Raw genomic sequence first — 18,364 nt, forward strand, 5'->3', positions numbered from 1 at the left:
AGTGGCTCTCTAGGGTTTCAAACAGGAGACTTTTCTAGCTCTTCTTGGAGATATAAAGGGACCATTTCCATACAAAATGTGTGGTAGAACCACATCATTCCTCTATGACTACTTCTCTGGAATTTGTCACTAATATTATTCATCCAAATCCACCAAGAGAGAGATGCAGGTGGAGGTTCTGCGTGGATTTCTTTGCAGCGCTCAGACTTTCAAAAAGAAGCTTGAAACATCCACTAATCTCTCCATCCACCCTTCTCCATTTCATACAACACAGTGTACACTGAGGTATGCATTTCAGTACACCTTATAAGGTGGAACCGGGTGGACATCTGGTTGGGCTCCAGTAGCTGCCCATGTGGTGGGGCAAAGCTGTCCTCTCAACAGCTATGTCTCTGCAGCTTACCTATATGGGGCAGGGTAGAGTAAGAGCTATGCAGGTGAACTAGCAGCAACATCACTGTTCTGTTCAACCCCATCTCCATCCAGGTAAGCTGCAGTGAAGTCATTGTAGGAGGGCAGCTGCTGCTGGTGAGCTCATTGTCATATGTCATACCGTCTATATGGAGATATACATCATCTAAATTCCCCTTGAAGTATTCTAGAATATCAGGAAATGACGATGCTTCTGGGTGGAATAAAATTGATCCAATTTGTCAGGCTTTGAGTCAAGTCCAGTGTCTGAAGGACGACCATAACCAACATCATAAGGTAAGTTGAGATACCTGAGCAAGGTGATTTATATACATGTTTACTCATGCAATTTTTTATACATGTAAGTTCCAATGTGTTCAGGTAAGTGTGCAAAGGGCTATATCCTTAAGAATCCCTTTTCTTCCCCTCCCCCACAAAAAAATGAAACCTGTCTCTAATTTCCAGACTCAAGTCAAAATGATTTATAGGTGGACAGCAAAGCTGCCTTGTAAAGTCAAGTTGATTTGTAGATAGATGGCTCAGCAAATTTGATCTTAACTACATCAGGAATTAAATTAGATTAGAAAAATCAATGACAATTTGAAGACACTCAAATAAAAACCAACATTTTTTGTGGAAAGAGACTGGGGCCAAGCCACAAAGTCAACTACACTCAGAGCATGTGGCTTTGGGGATGTTTGTTTTCAACACAATACATATGGCCATGTTTGTATTTAACAGAAGGACAGCAATCATCCAGCCAGTGGCTTTCATTAGCAATTCACATCCAATGGAAATTTGCTTTCTTTCAAAAGCAAATGGATGGGCCTGCCTGATTTTTCTCCTTAATTACTCAAATCAAATTGAAAACACACCACAAATTCTAAGTGCAATACTTGGCTAGACCTTCTGGAAACAATAATATAAAACACAGAAAACAATATCTAATGCATTGCAGTAATGGATATAGTATAGGCAGAGAGATTGGTGACCTTGAGTCAGAGAGACCCAAAATGAAATACCTTTGCAGTCATGCAGTACATAGGCAGTGTCATCTAAAAGTCAGCCAAAGGCTAGCTGAGGGATTGTTGAAAGTGATCTTTCTGCTGCTCTGCCAGTGAAAAGGATCCAGAAGGATGACATTTACATCAGCAAGGCTACTCCCCCTAGTACACCAACAGAAAGCTCTACTCTAGTTGATAAATAACTATACAACTTTTAGAAGACATCTGAAGGCAGCCCTGTATAGGGAAGTTATTAATACATGATGTTTTATGCTGTGTTTATATTTTGCTGGACGCCACCCACAGTGGCTGGGGCAACCCAGTCACATGGGTGGCATATATATAATAATAAAAGTAGTAGTAGAGATGCACTGTCAGCAGTGTTCAGCCAATGGTAAGGACCAAAATGGAGCATTCTGTGGGTGTGCCAGAGGCAGACTGGCAGTGGCCTTGGGTCTGCAGGATCCAAATCCCCTTATTTCCCCCATGGATTAAAACTGCATATGTCCTGGAGCTGGCCCAATTAATCGCTGTCAATGGAAGGGGGGGGAGAGATGGGAAAAGAAAGGAGAGGAAGAATCAAAAGCCACCTCCAGCCCTGGCTAAGTGGATTTGTGCAGGATTCACCTAAGGAGAGCCATCAGCAGAAGCCCTGCACAAGGGCTTCACCTTTTGCAATTGAGATTTTGCCGCTATCCTCCCCAATGGGCCCCCCAAAATTGGCTCAGGGGCAGAGTAAGAACCCCTGGAACACTACATAGGATTAGGGGAGTTCTATCTGGTAATCTGATATGTTTGCTCAGATGGAACATTTGTAATAGTGTGGTGTTGAATTCTACCCCATGTAGTATTTTCCCTTCCAATGTTTATATAGTATAAACCCTTTCAATGGGGGACTAAAAGCATGGGTTGGCGGTTTCCCATCCAAGTACTGGCCAAACCCAGACCTGCTTTGTTTCATCATGTACCTTGATCCCTAGCCCCGACATCAGCTGCACAGGAACACCCAACACACAAATTCCTGCTTGCAGCTACAATTCCTGGGCTACAACTCTTTGCATCCTTGATCATTGGCCGTGCTGGCTGGGGCTGGTTCCCCATCCTTGCTCAGCACACTAGTGCCCTGCAAATAACAGCTAAATGGGACTAATGTATATTTTGAACTGGATCTGTGCTACGTAACAGTTTATTTTCTTGATAGACATAGAGGTGGGGAATCTAGTTTCCCCCCCAAGTCCCTGGTAATCCATGTCAGGGTAAATGTCTTGAATCTCACAGCAGAAAGAATTGCTTCATTGTTGGAGCTGCTTCTCTCCTCAAGCAGTCACTAGTTTAGAAATATTATCCCCATACGAAATGACAAAAATATAAGCTACAATGTTGTGCTACCACAAAGCTTTCAAACATGACATTTTGTAATGACAAAAGATTAAAGAGCTCAGGATAACTTCTCAATAAACTTTGTGCTGTGTTAAGTTTTAATATCTTGCTGTGAACAATCTCTAAAGATATCCATAGATATTAGTGAGGCCACTGCAGCATCCTATTTTGGGGCTTTTTGATAGTTTGCCTGTTTTATTGCTTTATAGATTGCATTATTTACGTTTCCTGGTTGATTTCCTTCTTTGGAATCTTTTCTGGTGGAAAGTGGGTTACAAATGCTTGAAAACAACAAATAAATACTGACCCATCTGATATTTGTGACCATCATGGATGGCATGAGGAAGATTCCCAGATTTCACTGTAAGGTGAGGATTCACAGCAAAACAGAGGTGCTTGCGAAGACGATGGGGGGGACACAACATTGTGTGTGTGATGTCAGGACGTTGGGAGGAGCCTGGGGCAGAGCTATACACAAGGGCCATGTGGCTCAAGGACCAGCAGCTCCTTCTCCACCTGCTCTTGGCACCACTGGAGGTTGCTTCAACCCTCCTTCTCCTCTGAGGCCTATGGGGCACAAGCAGTGGTGAACTTGGGTATTATGATGCCCTGTGCAAGGCCAAAAATTGGTGCCCTTCCCCCAGCCTCCACACTACCCTCCCACTACCTGGTTTTGGGGAGGAGGCCCTCACACTTCCTTCCCTAAGCTTGGAAAGTGCCAACTAGGCTTTGGGAAGGGGGAGGGAGGACTCTGGGACCCTGCCAAAGCCTCACACCTCCTTCCCTAAGCCCAGCACCTTGCTTACCAGGCTTTGAGATGGCACCCCCTCGGTTTGCACCCAGTGCATGCACCTCTTGTACAGCCCTAAACCCATGCCTGGCACAAGAAAGGGGAGCTTCACTCTTTTTCTCTCTGCCACAATCCTCACAACAAACAACAAACACAGCTTCCCAAAGGAAAGTTGGAAGCAGTAATGCTTCTTAATGCCAGTTGCTGGAAACTAGACAAGTGAATACTGCTTGCTGGTTTCCCACAGGCATCTGGTTGTCCATTGTGACAACAGGATGCTGGATTAGATGGGCCATTGGCCTGATCCAGCATGCTCTTCTTCTGTTCTCATGTGGCTGAGGAAAGGGCAAGCAGTGGAGAAAAATCCCCTTATGTGTGTAAATGAATCACCACTGATCCAGCTTTGTCAGTACAACCCAATGAACCCGATATATAATAATGGATTGCTTGTGCTGAACACAGTTTTATCTGTGAAAGTACAGAGGTACATCGACTGCCGCGAAGAAAGGAAAGGTGCCATACATTCATCAAACCAGAAATTAATATGATGATTTGAAAAGCATTTTGGAACCAAATGTCCTAAAGATCAAAACCAGCTGCTTTTTATGAAGTAATCCTTCAATCAAAGTGTGGATTTGGTGTTCCACGGAGCAGGGAATCCATCACAGCCGTCACAGCAGACCTAGCAGGTGCCCATTTAATATTGCTTGGTTGTGCAAAAAAAGGGGGGGAAAGTTTTCATTGCCAAGCTTTCAGATTCAGTTGCAGATTTATTATTCTACAATGATTTATTTCTTAACTGGATAAAGATTAGTCGGAGCAAATAATGAAAGAATATCTGAGAAACAACAAATAAATGAAATGTCAGGTGACACAGGCAGTATCAACACACCTGGGCTGTAACCATCTCTTCTCTTGCCAAGCAAGCCTAACAATATCTACTTAGAAGTACAGTGGGGTTTATTCACAGTCGAGTGGTGTTAGGTCGGTAGCCTAGGTCAGTAAGGTGTGTATTTTCTAGGAAGAAAATATGCCCCCTGGGTGGTGCTTGAAATTTGTTGAATCTCAGCTCATAACTACAGAAACAATGTCACAGTCAGAATGTGCCTTCAGTTCTCCAACTGCCCGTTCAGGAATGGTCCATTCAAAATGAAGGAAATAATTACAAGGAGCTTCCAGCGAGCTGCGATGGAGGATGGCCGAATTCCATCACTGCCGTATGTTCCGGAATCAGAGGCTGAGATGGGAGTAATCAACCTCCCTACACTCCCCAGGCTGAGGAGTGGCAGCTCATCTGCGGATCGCCCAACACTTGGCCCCAAATTCAGAAGGAAGGAGGGGCTGGAGGCGCTGGATGGAAAGCCTGGAACGTTTCTTGGCAACTCTCCAAAGTCGCCTCCATTTAGCAGCAAGCTTCCAATTCTTAAGATGAAAAATTGGATTTAAGTTTTGGACATGATCTGAGCAAAGGGGGAGAAACTACTTTGCTAATTAATTCAGCCACTGAGGTGCTAAAAAGGATTTGAACGGAAGGATTAACATCTACGTAGACCTGGTATTTTGGAATTGGAAGGGGGGGTGATTCTCCTTTGTTATTATTTTTCATTTTGCTATGTTATATGGCAAAATCCTCCTCTGAAAGAACCAACTGCCTGATTATTTATAGCAAGCAAGATTGGAGAGGTGGTGTATTTGGTGATATAATATGACTTTAATAATCATTAACTATGTGGAAATAACAGTTATTCAAAAGTGGAAAACCAAGTTCAAAGTATTTGTCTGCAGATATATTTGGAAGAGGATAAAGAGTTTCCCAACCTTGATTTGGAGAATGACTGGAGAGACGCCAAAAAAAACTTTGGAAGTTTGCCTGGAATTAGAATCGGAATGACACAGCTCCAATTAACCGAGCAGCAATGACCGGAAGTAGATCAGCATGTAGAATTAAATGTGGGGCCTTAGGGGGATAGGTGCCTTCTAATATCTTATTTAATATTTGCATTCCCAGTTTTATATGGCAAAACCTTCCCTGGACAGGTTAACTATTTGAAGGACAGCTGGTCTTAAAAGCATTGGGCAGATGCCTTGATTTGATTTTATCTGGACTGACTTGGCTGCTGCCCGAGGTGAGAAGATTTTTGGATTGGCTTGGCAGAAACATCATTTTGTGAAGAGATATTGTGAACATACAGAGGGAACTCTGGATGTAAATTCCACACAGAATATATTGTTTTGTTTTATCTCACTTGTTTGATAAACTCAGAGGCTGTGAAAAGTAATGAGGATTAACATCGGAATGATGTATGGGAACTATCATGAAAATTATGAAAGCAGTAGAAGTATGAGATGATCAGAGCCCCCAGACCTCAGAACATGGGAAAATACCTCCCATTTTTTTATATAATTTGGCATAATATTTGGACTGTTTGATTCTTGAATAATAGGTATAATTTTGAATATTTAATATGGTTTGATTGGATTGTTCAAGTGGAAAATTTTATAAATAGTGGGTTTTTTTAAAAAAATGAAGGAAGTAATTGGTCCGAAACCTCTTTCACACATTGCTAAACCCACTTAGTGACATTTCAAAAGAAAAAAGAAAGAAATTATCAGTTGTTCTTCAAAAATATGATCTCATCATTCATATTGTGTGTGTGTGTGTGTGTGTGTGTGTGTGTGTATCTATATGTGTTAGTTGTATCTTATACTGTCCAGTTTTCAAAGAATATTTGCTTTTAGGACTTTAAAAAAACCAACCTTTGTTTTAAACATAAACTGTTGTTGAACCAGAGTATTGCTTGTGCTGCAATGTCAATAAGTGCCTCTTCAGAATGGCATAGTTGTGATTGTGGAACTTGAATCCAATCAATCATCTAATTAATTAATCCACTTAATTAATCCAACCCAAACTCCAATTAATGTAATATGCATAGAAGTATATTTTGACAGAAGGGGAAGTTATCCTTCCCCTTTTTTATCCATCCTGAACTTATATCAACTTAATTTGTGTGCTTCTATCTTTTTAAATAAGGTTTGACAATAATTTTGCCGTTTTTAATTTACTCTTCTGTCAACATAATAGGAAAAGGATCGAGCTTTAGCATTGAAGAATTCTGACTGCTGGTATCCCACACAAAGAGAAAATGATATTTATATAGACATTTACACTGTTCTATTAAAGAGGAGTATTTTTTATACAATGATTCATAACTAATTTTTGGATGCTAGCAAAGATAGTGGTATGTCAAATTCCTAAATATCTTACTGTCAATTTGTTCTTGTATTATTTTTCTAATTCCCGCCTTGCTCTTTTTGGAAACTGTCACAATTCGAAAACCACCAGCTAGTCCCTTGGCCACCTTACTTAAAATGTTATCCTCAATCTCAGACATTTGGGGTTCCTTGAAAGTTGTGGTTCTCCTTGAATGGGAGGAGCATCTTCCTGGGGTCCATCCTGGAGGCAGCATTTCTAAGGGTTAGTGAAGAACAAGGAGTTTGTATTGTTTCAAAATGAATCAGAAATAAATCTTTTTAGCTTCACCTCTTTTGGAAGGTTGGGTTCCATTACACCCACAGTGACAAAAGTCACAACAGACTTGCATGGGTGTACTGTCAGCCCTTGGAACTGCTGCTACCAGCAGTAGGACATTTTCAGTTAGAGAGAGATAAATCATCTTTCCATACCTCCCCCCCCACCACCAATTACTCTTAAGAAAGCTGTACATCTGAGCTATGTGGTAGTATTGGAGGTTAGGGCTCATGGCAAGGCAACAGAACGACCCCATGTCAAACCAGGCCCAAACTACAAAGAGGTCAGGGCTCAACTCAACAAAAATTCATAGAAGGTTCTCAAATGCAAAGGAATCATGAGCTGGCCAACCCTTTTTTTACTTGAGATTCAACCATCAATACTTGGACTTCCCTAATTTCTGTTAGAATTCCTGCTCCATGATTGCAGTCATGGGACTTTTGTCTATCACATGATGGGATATATTTTGACACCACAGAGTGGGAAGTGACGGAGACAGGATGTTTGTCTTACTGTGTTCCGTGATGTGGGACTATTATCCTTTGTTTGTTTGTTTTTTATCTTTGCTGTCTGATGCTACAGAGAGAAGGAGCCATGTTGCAGTGCTCCGTGTGTGTTTATATGTAAATAAAGTAGATTAGCCAAAATCCTGAGTTGCTGAGGTCTGTTATGCATGATGTGCAAACTCTGCGGATCCATAAGTGTGCCGGTATTGGTTGGCATCGGTCGCTGTGATGTTCGGGCAGAAAAAAGCAATCGACCAGGAGGGAGAGAACATGCCAGTCGGGCATGTGTCTCTACCAGGGTCCTACTCGAGTGTAGGCTAAGCTCCTGACAGTTTCCCCATTTCCAAGAGTTCTGTACAAGAAAGTACATGGGCATAAAGTGTTCAGAGGGAGAAGGCAGATGTGCAGTGGCCCTGCGACCAATGTCCCCGGCATGCAAGGTGTTCCTGATCCATCCCATAGGTTCTCACACTGAGCAGAAAGGTCAGCACGGGTCTTCTAAGCATGCAGTCAGAAGCTTTCTTCGTGATCAGGAACCATGATGATGCAGGATTCACAATTGCAGGCAGGCTTCTAAACATGTCCAGACAAACAGGGGAGGCTAAAGGGTAGAGAATGTAGGAATGGGGACTTTGAAAGTAGGTCTGGCATGCCTACACCTACCCCTACCACCCTTTGTGCCCAGATTGCACTCCTGGACACATAAAAGGGGCTAATAATGCAAGTCAATGGCACGGCAACAATCCCTGCATTAACAGTTATTTGGCCACAGCTATTCAGGCTCAAAAGGTGTCATCTGGAACATTAGCCCTGCTAAATGAAAATAAAAGAGAAAGTCCTGTGAGAAATCTTGAATACTGTGCATCCTGCAGAGTTGCAATTTCTGAATTGTGTTGACAATGTGCAAACATGAATAAACTGTTTCCTGACACAAGGCCAAGTTTGTTGTAACCCATTTGTCTCTGTGAAGGAGCAATATTGTCACTTGGTGAGTAATCAGTAACGCAACGTGTTATAATGTTTTGAAGCATGATTTATTGGGCGGTGATTTTTGACACCTTCTTTTGTATCATTACTGCTTCAAGGGAGGGTGGGGATCAATAGTTTGGCACAGTTGCTAAAAGTAACTGGCAGGGTAAGTTCTTCTTGAAGGCTGAGACTGATTGAATTGTATACACAGGTCGCTTCACCAAATTTGCAGCAAGCAAATGTGTGTTTTCTATTATTAAACAAGTGGCAGAGAACTACCCATTTTTTAGGGAAGCAATTTCTACATAATGGTAACCACCAAAAAGACACTATTTTTTTCTTGCAACACGGCAACTTCACTTCAGAAAGTAGGGATATTTTAACTCATACAAGGGATAAAAGGCATAGAGCAATGGCTCTCCCAAGGTTTCTGGACTGTTTCTTCTCTGAGTATTGCATACCCTCCAACATTCCTCAGATGAATATAGGGACAGTCTATGCTACATCAATATCATTGCTTGAGCGTTTCCTCCTGGTCAACATATTGGAGGAAACACACAAAACTGCAGTATTTAAAACACAGAAATCTTTGAATTTATGTATTGTAGATTGTCTTCAGTATATTTAAGGATCACATAAAAGTTGCAGTCTTCTCAGTATTCCCCCAGAACAGCTGAGCTTCTGCCTAAGAAGTCATGCTGTTTCAAAGTGACCCTTGGTGATTTCAGCACAATATCTGCATCCACAAGAGATCAAAGCCGCACTATTTATACTCCCATGTTTCGCCTCTTTGTTTCACCCTTTAAGCTGGCTAGCATGTCACAGTCAGAGTGCTGTTCCACAGTGAATGAGGGAAACGCTTGCATTTCAACTGAAATATGTGACAGTCAAAGGAGTTCTTAAGCAGGTAATGAATTTTCACACTGAAAAGAGTAATTGCCAGATAATGGGGAAGGCGACCTTTTCATTTAACACATAAAAGGATGTGAACACAAGAGCATAATGTGTAATGGGAGGGGAATGACTTTTACACTCACAAATGAATCGCAGCCCAATTTATCCAAGCGGCCAACGCAACTGTGACTTTTTATATTTGATAATGTTTACAGAAATACTGATTAATGCTATTTAAAATGATTAGATGGGTGTCTATCAGGGTCAAGGAGCCTCAAGCCTGTGGCTTCCGGGCCCTCAGGACCTCACACTTTCCCCAAGTCACACTCCTCACTGGCCTTGCCCCACATCCCCCTCAAATGCTTTTTGCCTGGCTGGCTTGCACCCTTGATCTGTGATAATGCATCTCGTTTGCCTGGGTGGGGATAGAGAGGGTGTACATAGGTGTACAGAAGCCCCTGGCTTTTGCATAGCTGGAAAGTAGCCTAGCATACCAAAGTAAGAGACACATTCACATTTTTTTGCCTTTGGCCCCACCTCCCACTGTGTTGCAGATATTAAATATTGTGCAGTTTGCAGCGACTGGAAGCATAAGAACTGGCTCCCATGGAAATGAAACATTGTCCAATCTCATAGAAATATTATTTCAACTTTACTGGCGGAACTTTCCTTACAGCTCAGCTGGTTAGAGCGTGGCGCTGATAATGCCAAGGTTGCAGGTACAATCGCTGTCTGAGACAATTGCATATTCCTGCCTTGCAGGACTAGATCAGGGATCGGCAAGGTTTACCTCACCTGGGCTGGTTCACTCCAGCGGAGATCCCTCCCTGGACTAGATGGTGCTCAGGGTCCCTTCCAATTCCACAATTCTATGAAAACATAATTAAAATATCCATGGCAAAGCCCACCGTGACTTGAGCACCAGCTTTTAGTTAGCATTGTGGTGAGGTGGGCACAGTGCAAGCACTCTGGCAGGAATGCTGAATTGGCTCCGCAGATGCACCATGCAATTCTCACTGCCACCTCTCCCCTTTCCTCTCCTTCCCAGAACACAGTGGCAACACAACTGGAGGGAGAACAAGTGAGTGGCACATTCCCACCACACCATCTGCTGCTGGTCTGGAATCGGGATTCCTGTGCATAAATTTTAACACCTGTCTCAACAATGAATGTTGAGTCAATAAATGTTGGGTCAATAAATGTCTGCACTGTCTCTGTTTGTGATTACCAGTCACACAAATGAGTTCCCAGTTCAAAGGATATAATGTACAGTGTACTGATTTTATTACTTTGGCAGCTGTATGACTTTTTATTATTATTTAATCAGGGGAAATAGAATATTCTCCAAATCCTGAATTTTCTGGGGGTTTCTGCAGGTTCAGTTTGACTGGGACCATTCCAGAGAAATGGAAGAATGTGATGAGGTAGACTGTGTTTGTTTTTGAATTCAGAGCAAAGTTTTCTTCTATATTTTTTCCAGAAAATGTCATGATCCTGAGCCATAAATTAACACAATTGGGCCATGTGTGTTCTCTCTCTCTCTCTCTCTCTCTCTCTCTCTCTCTCTCTCTCTCTCACACACACACACACACACACACACACACACACATATACATATGTTAGGACCTTCCTGGTTGAAATCAAATGATGTAAGCAGCAGCATCCTTGCCAGATTGCCAGATGAACATGCACTAAGAAACAAGAACAGAATTGCTAATAATGCAAATATATCATTTTTGTCAGCTGCATTTCCATTTTAGCTTTGTATTTGACAGCTGACAAAACAATAAGATGCTCATTATACCTATAAGATATATACACTTCGTGGGGAAATATCCATCTAAAATGCATAATGCAAACAAGTGTTATTGACATTTTAGGCTAAAAAAAGAAGCGCAATCCCCAGTAGGTTATTTTGTACATTATTGCAATTTAGGTGGGTACCAAAAGAAAAAAGAAAATGTCCACTAAGAAGGGCTAAGACCACAATTAAAAGGTCTGAATGCTGACTTTTTGAAATTATTTCTGAATGCCATTTCTAAGGATTGGTTCACATGAAACATCAGGTGGTGTCAGGTATGTATGTATGAACTGTCACAGTTCAGCCACCTGCTCATCTCTGCCAAGATAAATTTTTACCTCTCAAATATGGTACTTTTAAAAAGAGTTTATTCACACATTCAGTTGTGAACCATCTAGGGTGTTGTCAGATAAGTTATACTTAGAGTAAACCTACTTGAATCAATGGATTTCGTCTGAGTAAAACTTGGTTGACTACCACCCCTGGTGTTTTGTAAGCAATCAAATGACTTTTATGCACATATGAACCAAAGGGCCAGCATGTTATGGCTTACGTGACTTTACCATCTCAGATGTTCTTCCATTCAACTTTCAAATAAGACAAGAGCGTTACTGGTAGACTGTTCTCTCGATTTATTATAGTCATACAGTGACAAAACTCATCTGTTGAATATTATTATTACGATTATGTTGAATTCTGTGGTGATCACTGGCTAGATTCAGTCTTTTCAGAGAGTTTAAAGTAATATTTACCGGTATTCTACTATCATCTCCCATAATCAGGTATTGTACTGCTTCATCACCCTGCCAAAATCTGTTTGATCGATATAAATATCTGTCTCTTTAAGACAGCTCTGCTACAGTACAAACCTGCACCTGCCTGCTCGAAGTAAGACCCACTGTGTTCAGTGGAGTTAACTTCTAGGTAAATGGTAAGCCTAAGACTGCAATCTTATAACCCACTGAACTCAATGGGAAGTAATGCTGAATAAGAGGATGGTGCTGTTATTCATATAACTAAACTCCACTGAAATCCAGACACATTCAACTATATCATTACAATTCATTTTTTCATGACTATTTTTTTGCTGGATTCCACCTGCTGTGTGTGTGCGTGCAAAAGGAAATTTAACCTGTTGTTGACATTTGAATACAACATTTTAAAGTGCTTAACTTTATTAAACATCCACGTTACATTTTAATTGGGAAATCATGTATAACACAATCTTCTTTCCGTAGTTTACTGTATTTCTTTCTTGCCCTTAGTTCTACCCCCTTTATCCTGCCAGCTCTTTCCATCTGGTCAGGAAGCAAAATTGCAGTAATTGATTCTTGTGTCCTTTGCAAAGAATTATGTTTCCCTCTGATCAGAGGGAAAGATTGTGATTTCCTCTCCCTCAAAACCTTTATGGCTACAAAGCTGGGAAGCTAATATCTGATCTTATTTTGATGCATCTGGAAATGATAGGGTGAATCTTCTTGTCAAAAAGAAGAGTTTATGATGCATTATTTTCAAATGAGATTTTCTTTTCTAAGGAAGCTAGCCAAAGTCAAGCTTGCAAAAATTTATCATTTGCCCGATAATAAATGTTGGAAATGCAAAGAAAATGAAGGTACATTCTTTCACCTTTGGTGGACGTGCCCAAGGACTAAGGGATTCTGGGAAATGATTTATAATGAAATGAAAAAGGTATTTAAATATACCTTCCTGAAGAAACCAGAGGCCTTTCTCTGGGCATGGTCGGCCAATTGGTGTCAAAGAAGGATAGAACTTTCTTTATGTATGCTACCATTGCAAAGTACTCGAAGACACAGGATCTACCCACTCTGGAAGAATGGCAGGTGAAGGTGATGGACTATATGGGATTGGCAGAAATGACTGGCAGAATCCGAGACCAGGGAGAAGAGTCGGCGGAAGAAGATTGGAAGAAATTTAAAGACTATTTACAGAAACACTGCAAAATTAATGAATGATAGAATGATGTTGGATAGAAATTAAGTGGTTTCCAGCTGTAATGCCTTAAGAGAATATGGGGGGGGGGGAAAGGTTTAGAAATAGGTTAAAATTTATTGATAAGGATTTGCTGAACTAACAATTTGAATTGGAATACAAAAAAGGGAGGTACGAGGAGGTCTGGGAAATAAGTTAATGGAAAATAAGTAATGGAAACTTTGTGTGTTTTTAATTATTTTCATTTTTGTATTTTTGTATTTTTATTTTTGATTTTTATTGTATTGCTATTGAAAACTTTAATAAATATTCTTTTTTTAAAAAAAATAAGGAAGCTAGCCAAAGGTTCTCAGTGCTAAGAGACTCCCACTAAAATTAGTGGAGTTCTGGAAGAGGAAAAAGCTGCCATTTCAGCAAAATTGATATAGTGGTATATCTACTCCCAGTACAAGATGCAGTACGCTTCTGAATACCAGTTGTTGGAAAATGGTAACTAGGGCTTCCATATGTACAAATTTTCCCAGACATCACTGGGATTTCAAAGGTGGAATTGACATTTGGGGGGAATTTCTGAAATGTGGCACTTTGTCCTGGATCTTAGGCAAGTCAATCGAAAATTCACGGGGGGTTTTGGCCCTATTTTTTAAAAAAACCAACAAATCAGCTCAACAACTTTGGAGTTTTCCTAAAAACCTGGTTCTTACTTTTTGAAATATGGCACTGTAGTTTATAAAGGGTGCTGAAAGTTGCTAGGAATGCTCCTGTTCCCAGGAAGAGGAATTGATGGTTAAAGTACTCTGGAAATTTTAGAACTATGAGGTAATATCATATAAAGAAAATGCCAGGGTGGGGATAGGGGAATGGAAGAGGGAGGTTGACAGTTCAATGTTAGGTCTGCCTTCCAATTCTTGGCTAGAATCTCACCCAACACTTTCCACTCACAATGCTTTGGAGGAGAGATGTTGATTTTATAAAACCTTTTTCCCAGTGCCTTTTTTGTCGCTCTTTGGCTTGTTCTCTGAACCGTACAAAGAGTTTGTTTCAGCTTGTCTCTTGTGTGTGTCCTTAACCCAGACTTTACACTTGTTTGTTTTCTCTCAGTTCTTTCCCATCCTTCCTAATCTATCCCAATCTCAACAGCTGAGTCCTAAGCTTCTTTGAGGCTTTAAAGGTAAGTACCAGCAATGTGAACTGGGGTTGGAGGTGAACAGACTAGTGGGATTTTTTCAAAATTGATGTCATATCTATAAATCAATACCCCAGTGGCTGCATTCTGCACCAGCTAAGTCTTGAGAGCCAGTGTGGTATAGGGGTTAAGAGCGGTAGCCTCATAATATGGGGAACCGGGTTCGAGTCTCCGCTCCTCCACATGCAGCTGCTGGGTGACCTTGGGCCAGTCACACTTCTTTGAAGTCTCTCAGCCCCACTCACCTCACAGAGTGTTTGTTGTGGGGGAGGAAGGGAAAAGGAGAATGTTAGCCGCTTTGAGACTCCTGAAGAGGAGTGAAAGGCGGGGTATCAAATCCAAACTCTTCTTCTCTTCTTCTTCTTGAGGAAAGCATTGCTGTTAACCTCTGAAGCCTATAGCCTACTGCCGTTTAGAAATTCAGAAATGACCACAAACATGGATGTTCAGAAGAGCCCTTCTCCATGACCAGCATGCAGTGTTGTTTTGGACCCATTTAGTCCACATTGTCTTTCTACTGGTGATCAACCATGTAGTTTGGAAGCTCAAAGAAAGGACAAGCACCATTGGCCATCTTCTTTGGATGACCCAAAACATCAAGCATGCAGAGGTATAGCCCTGTTTCACAATTATGGCTGATAGCAGTTGAGATACTCATTGTTCATGAATTTGTTCAATCTTTCCAAAAAGATATCTAAGCTAAGGGCCATCACCACCACCATCAACCTAGACAGACTGAAAATTATGCATCCTTTCTTAAGAGAAAGGATGATTCAGTTACTTGTTGAAACAACTGATATCAGAGGCATGATAAGCATTAAAGAGGGCAGCGGAATGAAAACATTAACATGATTAATATTGTTTTATTTAACTATACCACATGTCAAGAAGCTCGTAGTAAGATATTTACAGTTCCTCTCCAGTCTCTGAGCCATGGAAATGCATGTGCAAAGCTATCAAGCCATGACAAACTAGTTATAAAGCCATTCTCAAAAGGGCAAGTTCTCCGAAAGACTGCAACCCTTAAAAAATTTATTCAGGTGCCCTCATTTCCTATCATCATTATCTAGCACAGGGCTATAAAAATGGATCACAATGCTAATAAAACAAAATGACTACATGCTGTTTATCTAAGATGGCCATAAAAATCTAGCCAAGTGAATTAATTCCCCTGATAACACAATAATTTAAGTCCAAAAGGGACGTCCGGGATTTTGACAGTCGACTGAAGAACAGGGTCCAAACCGGAACTTGTCAATGGCTTTAAGCTGTTGGTAGGAATAAAACTGCAGGAAGAGTTTGGTTTGGTTTTAAACTTTTCTGAAAGACTGTGGCTGAATATGCCACTATATATTTAAAGCAGTATTATACCACTTTAAACATCTGTGGATCCCTCCAAAGAATCCTGGGATCTGTAGTTTGGCAAGAATGCTAAATCCTTCCCCTCACAGATCCACAATTCCCAGGAAGTGGGCTTGACAGTTAAACTGTCATGTGTATGTATATGCATGCCCATAAGTCTGATAATGGTACACTGAGGTCTCTCCCCACCACCACCCAAATTTCACACAAAAGCTACTGTCAGGCAAAGAATCATAGACACCGAGAGACAACAGGACTGCTCAAGGTGCCCTGACTATAAAATTGGAGCGATCGAGAGAGAGATAGGCGCACCGGCAGCATATCTCTTCTTTCTCGTATCCAGAAATGCAAGAAGGGCTTTTACACTCACCAGAAGCTTGGGTCTGCCCTCGCCGGTCCTGGAAGGATCCTTTAAAAAAGTCCCATTTGCGCCTGTTCATAGGAAGCCCAGAGCACTTGTTCTTTAGATGTCCCTTTTATGAAGAAGCACATAGTGAGACCATTGATCCCCTGCTGGTGAGACTCGCTGACCTCCTGGAAAAGCAAAAATTTGACCTTTTCCCGTTAAGCAAAGATCATAAGATGACCCGGATGGTGACCAGATTCTGTATACAGATCTGTAGGTGCAGACCATCCCCCAACCCAAACTAGTTCATTAAGAAAATCCCCAAACTCGGTTCCATGGGTGAATCTGGGTCATCTCTCTGCAGTAGCTTATCTTAAAGTTTTAAGTGTCTATATGCTTATCACATTTATAAATTTTAAATTTATTGTTGTACATTGTTTTAAATGTTTGTTTTCCTTCTGGGATTGTACCCCCAAGTGTGTTTTATAAGCTGGTCTCCGACCCTAATAAATTATCTATCTATCACACAATGTTATGGAGTAGATTTATAATAATAATAATAATAATAATTTATTATTTATACCCCGCCCATCTGGCTGAGTTTCCCCAGCCACTCTGGGCGGCTCCCAATCAGTGTTAAAAACAGTACAGCATTACATATTAAAAACTTCCCTGAACAGGGCTGCCTTAAGATGTTTTCTGAATGCATAATACTTACCTTCTTCTTCCACCTGAAGGACAGAGGCCTAATGTTGGTGGGGGTCCTGCAAGCTACTTAGACAACTCAGTGGCTAAGCAACTCTCTCCCAGCCAATGACCCCAGTGTTTCACATCATGTGATTATTCTGTAGGAACAGCTGTTTTGCAAGCTACAGTGTTCCTCTTAATAAGACTCTCAACTAAATGAGAGTGCTATTTGACTAGAGCTGCAGAGACATGGAGAGTACAGAGCAAAACAGGATAATTAAGAGTCGTGTTTAATTAAATTCAGCCTTGCAAAAAAGGCTGTGGGTTTACTAGCCCACAGAAACCATTACCCTGGGCCAAATTGACGAGACACCAATCATACAATTCATTAGGTATGGCTTCAGAAATGCAACCTTCAGAAAGTGAAATTAGATTGTTGCTACAGCATTCTCTGCAAACCAGAACTGTGGCCATCTATTAAAGACCGATCCTCAGATGGAGGCTTGATATCCAAGCTTTCAAATCTGCCAACATGAAAGAATTTAGAGGAGCATATTGTCATTCCAAATCCACTCTGATCAAAATGAGATGGAGATCTAAGTACCTAGGGGTGCTGCATCCTTGTTCCAGAGTTTCTCTTATGCCTCATTGTGGCCTCATGTGAACATTAAAGAAAATCTGTGACAATACGACATAACGGCAATATCTCACTATCACAAATGTCAGAACAGTGGTAGCATTTTGAAGGTTCTATAAAATTCTGCTGTTGAAAACAACAACAAAATATTTCCCTTGAAATGTCAGGCACCACTGGATTTAAGCAATGGCTGATGAAACAGACTTTGGTGGTAGGCTGAAATTCACATTGCTATTTACAAAACTATCTTCTGTTACTGCAGACCTGAGGGTCAGGACAGAACTCTAACTTTGGCATTTAGCATTGTGTTGAGAAATTACATTGTGGACAGTATACTGAAGGTCATAAGTTTAGCCTGAGCATGCAACCCTAAGTATACTTACTATAGTGTAGGCCACATTGAACCCAGTGAAACTTAGTTCTGAGTGAACATGCATAGGACTGCATTGTCTCTGTCTTCTTATTTCTCAACCATTTTCACCTGGTCTTTTAACCCATTCTCTTCCATCATCCTCTGTAGTATGTAAGGCTGCAAGTGAGGGGAGGAGGAATTAAATGGATAAGAGGAACTGAAGGTTGAGAGAAGTTGTGGTGATAACTTCATTTCCCAATTTAGCACTGAATGCAGAAAATGCAGGAGGAACTTCTTATAGTTTTCTTCATTTCCTTCCATGTAGAGAACCAGATGTTGTGGACTACAGCTCCTATCAGTCCCAGTCCATATGACAATGACAAAGCTGTTAATGGAAACTGTAGTCCAAAACATCTGGACGGTACCACATTGGCTAGCCCTGCCATAGAGGTTCATCATGTACCAGAACCACTACTTTCTAAGACCTTCCTGTTTGCCCAAGCAACTTAGATCACATTTTAGGTGGAATTTTGTATTACTCTACACTCTTTAGGCTCTGT

The 18,364-nt window shown here is 41.1% G+C and overlaps 1 long non-coding RNA gene across 1 annotated transcript in view; it reads right to left on the bottom strand.

Moving 5' to 3' along the window:
* LOC309372477 overlaps positions 1-16,903 on the bottom strand; it is a 30,770-nt gene extending 13,867 nt beyond the window's left edge. Inside the window, exons 1-2 of the long non-coding RNA XR_014169523.1 lie at positions 16,847-16,903; positions 6,950-7,054 (exon numbers count right to left, since the gene is read on the bottom strand). This is a non-coding gene — a long non-coding RNA (uncharacterized lncRNA). The remainder of the gene's footprint in view (positions 1-6,949; positions 7,055-16,846) is intronic.
* Positions 16,904-18,364: the final 1,461 nt, after the last annotated feature.

The sequence above is a fragment of the Podarcis melisellensis genome (assembly GCF_964234715.1).
Source record: "Podarcis melisellensis genome assembly, chromosome: 6".
Taxonomy (NCBI): domain Eukaryota; kingdom Metazoa; phylum Chordata; class Lepidosauria; order Squamata; family Lacertidae; genus Podarcis; species Podarcis melisellensis.